Raw genomic sequence first — 9,247 nt, forward strand, 5'->3', positions numbered from 1 at the left:
TTCTTCAAAACTCTATCAGGCAAACGGTACAGGACACAACTGCTTTGCTCGACTATATGTTTCTCTTCAAGCACTTCTGCTTACTTGTTGGTTCTACAAAATGGTTAAGACAAGACACTAAGATGTCTAAGACAAATATATTGAAATGTTTTCATTGCTCCTCTAATTTCTGTGTGCTTACTCTGCCTCCCTCCCTCCCTATCTTTCTCTCTCCCTCTCTCTGTCTCTGTCTCTCACTTCCTTACCACAGTAAGAAAGAGAAGGCTTGAAGGTGGGCCCATCTTCCCCAAGTGTCGGTCAAACGTGTAGCCTCCCCTGCCGGAGTTGCCCGCCCCACCCCGCCCCGCCCTGCCCTGCCCCTCCACATCCAACCAAACTCCCACAATAAACCCCTGTTTCAACCCCAACTCTACAGAGATGGGCCCTGGTCAAATACATTTTAAAGTGCATCCTTCCTTCCTTCCTACCTACCTTTCTCTTTTACTTGGAGTAAATATCTCTCACAGACTAATTTGTTTGACAAACAAACTCATCTGACTTGACAGGATCTATAAAAACTCTGTTTTTCATCCAATTATATAGATCAGTGATTTCTTCAAGTGTTGGAGGATGGAAGGAAGGATGTATTTCAGAAGTATTGGAACAGAGCAATGGTTATATTTGAAGAGGCGGGGGGGGGGGGGGGGGACTCTGGTGAATGCTGTCTCACCTGAGGCATGTACTTATCTACTATTGTAAATGTTTTCTTTCACAGTTTTTCTACAGATACTGGTTAGATGACAGATCAGTTATGACAGTTGGTCATTGTGAGACTAATCCACCATAAAGAATATATTTATTTGTTTTTACTGGAGATGATGTTTTGTGGTTGTAGAACTTAAATGGTGTACACCCATTCTGTAAAATGCTGCACCACCACCTGTGATGTCTTCCTGACTGTGGGTGTGTTCGTAAATACGCTCTGAGAGCGCCGGAGCACACCGTTCGGTAAATAACTGATTTCAGTTGAAACCAGAGCACTCAGAGCAAATTTCCAGAGCGTATTTACAAACGCACCATTTAGGACATTACACACTGCATATTTCAGCATTTTGCAACCACTTAACGTAAGTCATTTGTGTGAGGTTCATAAAGGTTTGTAGTCAGCTCACACCGTTTGTATGCAATGTCATTTGGAGGTAGAAGCTATGTTCAGAGGTGTAGGTAGAGATAATATATTTAGGGGTGTTATTTATTAATGATTACCCCTAATAAGGTTTGAACTGTCAGAGTTTTGTTCTGGTTGTTGCTTTTTTCAGTTGAACTGTAAACGATGGTCTTGAATGTGCCAGCTACCCAAGTGTTCTTGAAGTGCAATGTCATTTTGTAGTCAAAAAAGATCACCATTAAGGTTCCATATGAAATAAACATAGAACGTATAAATCACAGTCTTCACGTGAAAACTGCTATAGTTGTGGAGATGATACATATGAGGTGAAAAATCTGTGAATCCCCCCCTTTAAGTCAAATCACCCTGATCTCTTTCAAAACTGTAAATCCCATATCATCAACAGAACTGGGGGAGGAAAAAAAAAACAATTTTGGTCTGTGAACAAGTTTTATTTATTCTTAAGGAGAACATACAAGATGGTCCTTTATTGCTGATATAGCATTCCATTCTGGTTACCATGACATTCTCACAACCGACCAAGGAGTACAACTGAATTATCAAGCATAATAATGTCCTCTTAAACTGTATTTATTTATTTATATATATAATTTTTTTGCTGATTAAGCAAATTATTGAACAAACTATCCGCAATCCAGGGGGGAAAACTGATGTTCCCTCTCTTCACATGATGGAAAATCTAGCCCTCCAGTCAGTACTGTTTTTAATAATTTTTCCCCATTTTTTTTCCATAGCAAATCCTGATAGCGTTATTGAATTCCAGTTAAATGTCGAAGCTTAAAGCTGAGTTTCAGCAGTACTGCTGTGTGGTCATCCTCATCAAAAACTGTAAATGAAATTCCTGCATACATGTTATTACCATTATCATACCATGATAATATAACCACATTCAAAATCAGAGTTATTGCCATATATTTTTGCGTGACTAAGAGGAAAAAATTGATATTGTACATATTCACAACAGACTTGACTAGACAAATGGCATGCACGACATAAGAAGGTACACAGAGTTGATATAAAATTTGTTCAGACCGACGTAATGATTATGGGGTGAAGTGGGGCACGACACATAGGTGTACATATACGCGCGTGTGCAAAAAGTTGTTATAAGACAAAACCAAACATAGCCTAACATGAAACGATTCTTCAAATGTCCTTTAAAGATAAAATATGGCTTATAGAGTTATTCTCAGATATTGTTTTGACAGACACACAGTAATGATTATTTCGTTGATCATTACACCTCAGGCTATTTACAAATAAAACTGGCTGCGTTCGTAGATTCGCTCGAGAGAGCGCCGGAGCGCACACTGGGTTCGACGTCATAAAGGGACCAAGTCATTTGACTGGACAAGAGGCATTCCATGAGTGCTGATCAGATTTCCAAAGCGAATTTACGAACGCAGCCTTATACTGTATATTGGGTGTGTATCATAATATGATTTTGACTTCATGCATTTTGTTGTTATAGAGACCCACAATGCTGTGTGCTGAGAATCAATAACAATTCAGAATCTCTTTGTACAGAGTGGCCATGCGTCGGGATTTCACCTAAACAGAGAGCAAGGGACTCCTCAAACCCTCTCACATCATCCAGTGGCCTAGAGAGAAAGAAGGAACTTGAAATGGTATGTTGTCTCAATTACATACACATGTGTAGGATATGACAGTCCAATAGCACACGCACACACATCCCCCCCCCCCAACACACACACACACACACACACACACACACACACACACACACACACACACACACACACACACACACAGGCATAGAGAGTGAGGAGGAATGTGTACAACAGGCTGGTAGTCCATATGACCTGGAAACACTAATCAGAAATCAGAAAAGGAATAAAGAAAAACGTTCACAGACCACTCAAGGTGAGAATGTGTTGTGTTGTTACAATGGTATTATTCCTTGAACGTAACCAAGGAACATGCTATGTTTTCTGTGTGTGTGTGTTTTAAAGTTCCCAAATGAGTGACTGTTCATAATGAGATTTGATTTCAGTATAATAATAAAAACAGGCCACATATACAAGAGGACAGTAAACACACTTTAACAACTAAATGTAAAACATGTAAATGTAACAACTAAAAGGTGAATGGGTGCTACAGTACAACCAGCAGCATGATACAGATGAGCTCAAGCCATCTTGTGGTTTGTGGCAGCTATTGCATTGGGAGGTGAATGAGAGTTTAGCTGTAAACTGGTTTAGATCAGTTATTCCACACTTTTCCCTTGAATACTGTCACAGACTTGTCATGCATTTTGTTGTTATAGAGACCCACAATGCTGTGTGCTGAGAATCAATAACAATTCAGAATCTCTTTGTACAGAGTGGCCAGGCATCGGGATATCTCCCTGAATACCTAAAGAGAGCGAGGGACTCCTCAAACCCTCTCACATCATCCAGTGGCATAGAGAGCAAGAAGGAACATGGAATGGTATGTTGCCCCCATTACATACACATGTGTAGGATATGACAGTCCAATAGCACATGCGCGCACACACACACACACACACACACACACACACACACACACACACACACACACACACACACACACACACACACACACACAACCAGTGGCATAGAGAGTGAGAAGGAACTTAATATGGTATGTTGCCCCCATTACATACACATGTGTAGGTTGTGACAGTCCAAGTTATTTGTTTGTATTATTGTAACCAAGGAACATGCTATGTTTTCTGTGTGTCTGTGTGTGTGTGTCTGTGTGTGTGTGTGTGTGTGTGTGTGTTTTAAAGTTCCTAAATGAGTGACTGTTCATAATGAGATTTGATTTCAGCATAATTTTAATGTATTGAAGTGTGATTTTTGAGCTATGTGAACCACCGTAGTTGGAGTGATGAAAAGCGTATAGGTAACTAGTGTTGCCCGGGCAGGAATGCGGAAGTGATACTATGCCTGTATACCTGCGGTTTGGTCAGTAAAGCTACGGAGATATATCAAAGTGTTTCGCCGCCTCTGCCTCCATTCTTTATTGTGAATTCTAGATGTTATTGGCTATATACATAACAAAACAATTGGCGACGAGGATTGACGAACTTGTGCGGCGGTTTCTTTTCCCCCTGGATTACAAATTATCACCGGCGGGAGTCATGATCAGGGCGGTGTGCGTGCTGTGAAGTTCGGAAAAAGAGAAACTCACACACTGCGCATATTGGAGGAGAGTAAACAAGTAAGTGAAACGGACTTGCTTAAAGTGGGAAAATGCCGATGACGGGAGCATTTGGACAGTTTGATGACACTTTAGAGACTTGGAATGCTTACACTGAACGGTTTGAGTTTGTTGTTATTGCTAATGACATTAAAGATAACAAGGTGGTGGCAACCTTCCTTAGTATAATAGGAGCTAAAACGTTTGGCTTGCAAAGGGACTTACTCCAACCAAATAAGCCAGGTGCCTATTCTTACAAGGACATTGTGACAACGTTAAATGGACATTTTTGCCCAAAGCCTTTGGTGATTGCAGAGCGGTTCAGGTTCCACAAGAGGAATCAAGAGGAAGGTGAATCCATTACTCAATATGTAGCAGTACTGAGGAAATTGACTGAACATTGTCAGTTTGGCACATCACTGTGTGACACTCTGTGTGACAGACTTGTGTGTGGATTAAGGAGTGAGGCAATACAGAAGCGCCTGCTCACAGAGGAGCACCTCACATTTAAGACAGCTGTGGATATTGCAATATCAATGGAGCTAGCTGCCAGGGAAGCACTGCAGCTAGGGGCTGCCTCAAGAGTGCATGGTGTAGCAGCCACACATGATAGACAGAGAGGGGGTACCCTGGAATGTTATCGTTGTGGGAAACGTGATCACCTGTCATCAGAATGCTGGGCGAGGGAGCTCCTATGCCGTCACTGTGACAAGAGGGGACACATTGAGCGGGTTTGTAGAGCTAAGAGAGAGAAGTCAACAAAGGACACCTTTAAAGAGGGTAGTGTTGGTCTAGTGGATAGTGAGTTGGACTTGGGATCGGAAGGTTGTGAGTTCAAATCCCGCCTGAAGCCACACCACTACTAGTGTGCCCTTGGGTAAGGCACTTAGCCCTCAGTTACTCCAGGGGGAATGTCCCTGTAATTCATAATTGTAAGTCGCTTTGGATAAAAGCGTCTGCTAAATGGCAAAATTAATTAAATTAATTAAAGATAGGAAAAAGTCAGACAAGGCAAACACAGACCACTGGCGGTCAAAGAAGAAACTGCACAGTGTTAAGCAGCGACAGACAAGCAGCAGTGGAACAGACTCAGAAGAGGAGTTACCAATAAAGGTGTTAACTGTAAAAGGAGGCTCGGCAGCCTAAAGTGTCACCCCGTTATTGGAAGGACATCCCATTACGATGGAAATCGATACTGGAGCTGCTGTATCACTAATGTCAGAGACACTGTTCGAGAAAAAAACTGAACCATATGCCATTGACTCAGGCAAAGCTCATTCTAAAAACATACACAGGTGAAACCGTCTCCATGGTTGGGAGGGCTGAGGTCCTAGTTGAATTAAATGGACAAAAAGTCAGGCTTCCGATCTATGTGGTCAGAGGGGACTATCCAGCACTGATGGGCAGACCATGGCTGGAGGTGATGCGTCTGAACTGGAGAAAGGTGAATGCAGTATCAGAAGATACCACCGGCCTATCAGCAGTGTTAAAGCGACATGCAGCTGTGTTTAAAGACGAGCTGGGGAGCATGAAAGGCATCACAGTCAAGCTGCAGGTCAAACCTGATTCCAAACCACGCTTTATGAAAGCCAGGACTGTTCCCTATGCACTCAGGCCAAAGGTCGACGCTGATATACAGAGGCTGGTGAAGATTGGGGTCATTGAGCCAGTACCATACAGCAACTAGGCCACCCCCGTGGTCCCGGTAATTAAGAGAGATGGATCAGTTCGCCTGTGTGGTGACTTCAAGGTAACTGTTAACCCCGGTGCTGACTGTTGAACAATACCCTCTTCCAGTGATTGAGGACCTGTTTGCTGGGTTGGCTGGTGGTAAGAAATTCAGTAAAATCGATCTGAACCAGGCCTACCTACAGATGCATGTTGAAAAAGAGTCACAGGAGCTCCTCACCATCACCACCCACAAGGGTCTCTATAGATATCACCATCTGCCGTTTGGCATCACCTCCGCCCCGGCAGTGTTCCAGAGGGCCATGGATCAGGTCCTGAGTGGTCTCTCTGGTGTGCAATGCTATCTGGATGATATCTTGGTGACTGGAAAGGATGATGAAGAACATCTGCTGAACCTGGATAAAACTCTGGGAAGACTTGAAGAATATGGCTTACGTGTTCGCCAGGAAAAATGCGACTTCTTCAAGGCAGCAGTGGAATACCTGGGCCATGTCATCGATGCAGACGGGCTCCACACAGCGCCCTCTAAAGTGACCGCCATTTCAGAGGCTCCTGCTCCCGAGAATGTGAGCCAGTTGAGATCTTTCCTTGGGCTTCTAAACTATTATGGCAAGTTTATTCCACAGCTGGCTACGCGGCTAAAGCCGTTGCACGAACTACTGAGGGAGGGCAAAACATGGTCATGGTCAAAAGAATGTGACGCAGCGTTTAACATAGCCAAAGCAGCATTGACCGACAAGAGGGTGTTAACACACTTTGACCCGTCCTTGCCTCTCCAACTCGCATGTGACGCGTCGCCATATGGAGTGGGCGCCGTGGTGTCCCATATCACACCGACTGGAGAAGACAAACCCATCGCGTTTGCGTCATGTACGCTGAGCACAGCAGAAAGGAACTATCCACAGATAGAGAAAGAAGCATTAAGCATTATCTTTGGAATCAAAAAGTTCCACACTTACCTGTTCGGAAGGAGGTTCACCCTGCTGACCGACCATCGTCCTTTGACATCCATCTTGGGTCCGTATGCAGGGATACCGACCCTGGCAGCAAGCCGCATGCAGCGCTGGGCACTGCTCCTCAGTGCTCACAACTATGACATTAAGTACCGGAGGTCAGGGGCACACGCCAATGCGGATGCTTTGTCACGCCTTCCACTTCCTGATCACCCTAAGAGCAAGGAGCAAACCATTTTCTACTTTGACATGGTGGAGAGTGCCCCGGTGACTGCTCACCGGGTCAGGAAGGAAACAAAGGGGGACCCCATCCTCTCCAGGGTGTTTGACCGCGTTATGAGAGGGGATCTGTCACAGGTTCCTGACGCACCACCGGATCTTCAGCCTTACCTTTCGCGGGGGAAGGAGTTGACGGTGACGGCTGGATGCTTGCTCTGGGGCATGCGGGTCATAATCCCGACAAAGCTGAGAGAACCAGTCCTGAGAGAGCTACACTCAGGCCATTGTGGCATCGTCAGGATGAAAGAGCTTGCACGCAGTTACTTCTGGTGGCCTGGGCTAGACTATGACATTGAATCTAAAGCCAGATCATGCCCATCATGTCAAGTCATCAGAAACACACCAAGCCTGGCTCAGCTGCATCCTTGGGACTGGCCAGCGTGTCCCTGGCAACGAGTTCATCTGGATTTTGCAGGACCAGTTGATGGAGCTACGCTGCTGGTGGCCGTGGACGCACACTCAAAGTGGCCTGAGGTGGCTGTCATGTCCACCATCACCTCGGGGAAGACCATTCAGATATTGAGGGAGATGTTTGGTCGATTTGGACTCCCTGAGCAGATCGTCACTGATAATGGGCCATCTTTTGTATCAACAGAGATGGAGGACTTCCTACAGAACAATGGAATTAAGCACATCCTTTCAAGTCCATACCATCCATCCAGCAACGGATTGGCTGAGAGAATGGTGCAAACTGTAAAACATGCCCTCAAAGCATCCAAGAGTAAGGCTCCCTTGAAGCAACGCCTTGATACTTTTCTACTCAAGTATCATAATACCCCTCATGCAACGACTGGGACCTCGCCAGCTTACCTTCTAATGAAGAGGCAGCTTCGGACACGTCTTGATCTGCTGCGACCTACCTCAACGGAAACATCAGTCCACGAGAAACAGCAGGAACAAGTAAATCAGCGAGCTAAGCGGTCTAAAGACAGACAGTTTGATGTTGGAGACTCTGTCCTCGCACGCAACTACACTACTAAGGAGAAATGGACCCCTGCCACGGTCCTCCGGAAGACTGGACCTGTTTCCTATCATGTTCACACCAAAGACAATCAGACATGGCGTAGGCACGTGGACCAGTTGTTGCCTAGAGAGCTAGGAGTGACCAGCCCCACATCCGGGGCATCAGGATTCGCGTTCACGGACGAGCTGACACCACACCTGAGCATGCCGGTACCTGCAGCGGCCACACCTTCGCCGCCTGCAGTAGAGCCAGCACCTCCAGACCCCTCGGTGATCGAATGCCCTGTGATCGAGCTTGAACCCAGCCCTTCTCCGGTGCTGAGGCGCTATCCCCCAAGAGACAGGAAACCTCCTGAGCGCCTGGTGCTAACCCTGTCTACCATCTCTCCCTAGTTGACATTTAATGTGTATGATGCTAATGTGGACATTATCAGTTAAGGGGGGAGGAAATATGTTATGTATTGAAGTGTGATTTTTGAGCTATGTGAACCACCGTAGTTGGAGTGATGAAAAGCGTATAGGTAACTAGTGTTGCCCGGGCAGGAATGCGGAAGTGATACTATGCCTGTATACCTGCGGTTTGGTCAGTAAAGCTACGGAGATATATCAAACTGTTTCGCCGCCTCTGCCTCCATTCTTTATTGTGAATTCTAGATGTTATTGGCTATATACATAACAATAATAATAAAAACAGGCCACATATACAAGAGGACAGTAAACACACTTTAACAACTAAATGTAAAACATGTAAATGTAACAACTAAAAGGTGAATGGGTGCTACAGTACAACCAGCAGCATGATACAGATGAGCTCAAGCCATCTTGTGGTTTGTGGCAGCTATTGCATTGGGAGGTGAATGAGAGTTTAGCTGTAAACTGGTTTAGATCAGTTATTCCACACTTTTCCCTTGAATACTGTCACATACTTGTCATGCATTTTGTTGTCATAGAGACCCACAATGCTGTGTGCTGAGAATCAATAACAATTCATAATCTATTTGTACAGAGT

Source organism: Nansenia antarctica (assembly GCF_963989245.1).
Source record: "Nansenia antarctica genome assembly, chromosome: 8".
Classification (NCBI taxonomy): domain Eukaryota; kingdom Metazoa; phylum Chordata; class Actinopteri; order Argentiniformes; family Microstomatidae; genus Nansenia; species Nansenia antarctica.